Genomic DNA, 1,715 nt, shown 5'->3' on the forward strand with positions numbered 1-1,715 from the left:
AGGGTACCGGACAGGAGCCTGCTGGCTAGCAGGGAAGGGGTAGCATGTAAAAAGGGGCAGGGCCAAAGGCAGGCATCCCCACTTCACGGTAAAGCAGAGCAGGTGGTGTGTCTTAAGGGGCAGGACGGGGAACACGACATAGGGCGGGCACGGGAACTGACAGGTGAGGAAGGTGAGGAGACTGAGATTACGGAAGTGGAGGAGAGGGACATGGTAGTGTGGCCGTCCAGCCACGAACTGGCGGGGAATGAGCAGGAGGGGACCATCACGGAGCCAGAAGCGGACAGCGAGGACACGAAGTCGTTAGGGGACTGGTACAGCCCTATCTGGCCAGTGGACGTCAGCCTGGCTACCTCCAGTTTCAAGGACTGTTACGGAGCCGGAGTCGGAAGTGGAGGAGTCGGACGTGAGTGGGTCAATTCAGGGGAGGAAGAACCCACCACGCCAACGGCAGGCGCCTGTGCAAACGTGTTGTCCGGCGAGTCCTGATGAGGGGGTCACGACCACGCGGAAGTACCAGTGGGAATCCTGGTAGACACGTCGTGTGCCGTGTCGGACGAAGCTGTCCAGAGGTCCACGACATCAGGGGAGGGGCTGGGACCCACAGTCTAGGGGGACGAGACAGGAAGACTCTTCCGAGCTCGCAGGGCGCCGACCTACCTGAAGGACTACGATTACCACCCACTACCTACACAGACAGCCACTGGCCGAAAGCAGTTTGTCTTTACTTTTCCTCCAATCCCTCACACATGATTCGTCGACATCATATTTTCGCCCAGCGGCAAGGTTACCGATTTATTCCGCTTCACTGATTATTTTTAATTTTTCCACAACTGTGAAAGTACGCAACTTTTTACGATTCATTACAAAACTTGCAGCCAACACACGTGTAAAACCACTGGGTACTTTGCAAATGAGGATAGGACAGTGCGTGGGAGCGCGCGTTTGTAACCAGCGAAGCTGCAGTGTGACAACGCTATGAGGAATGTGACCTTGACTGTCTGCCGCTTCCTTCCCCTCCTTTTCCCCTACCCCTCTTGCCTATCGCAGCAACCTCCAGTCGCGCCGGCGTTAATTCGTCACCGTGCAAAAATGGCCCAAGACCCATGTAACACCCGCACCCTACTCTTTCGAACCTGATTTTTTTAAAAAAGGTGCGGGTGGTACGTGGGTTTATACGGTAGACTGAATTTGCAAATATGATTGTTGCTTTAATATGGGTTAAGAATAAGGACTATCAGTAAAAGCCAGAAAAGTAAATGTTAGACTTTAAACAGCTCATTTAAGTACTACGTAGCTTGTTGCTAAGGCTGAAGGCTCCACTAATGTAATACACATTAAGTAGTGGAATTTGGCTAAGCATACGAACCAACTTCATCCATAAATTTGTGTTATGAGAAAATGTAAGGTTTTCTTGTTGTTATTATATTTAGCTACAGTTAAAAAAAAATGTCACATGATTTTAAATGTATGAAAAACGTGACCATGTTTTAAACAAAGTAAAAACAACTTAATATTAAATGCAGTTGCAATCAATTTATTTCTGTGCTATCACTTTTACAGGTTTTTACTAAGTGATTCTAGCTTAAAAATTTTTTTTTCACTATTTATTTTTGGAATAAAGTATGAAACACAGCAAAATGGAAATTAAAAAAAAAAAATCTTTATATGTATATGGTCAAATCATGGAATACACATCTTTAATAAAATACAAA

Source organism: Bacillus rossius, chromosome 3, assembly GCF_032445375.1.
Source record: "Bacillus rossius redtenbacheri isolate Brsri chromosome 3, Brsri_v3, whole genome shotgun sequence".
In the NCBI taxonomy this organism is placed as follows: Eukaryota; Metazoa; Arthropoda; class Insecta; order Phasmatodea; family Bacillidae; genus Bacillus; species Bacillus rossius.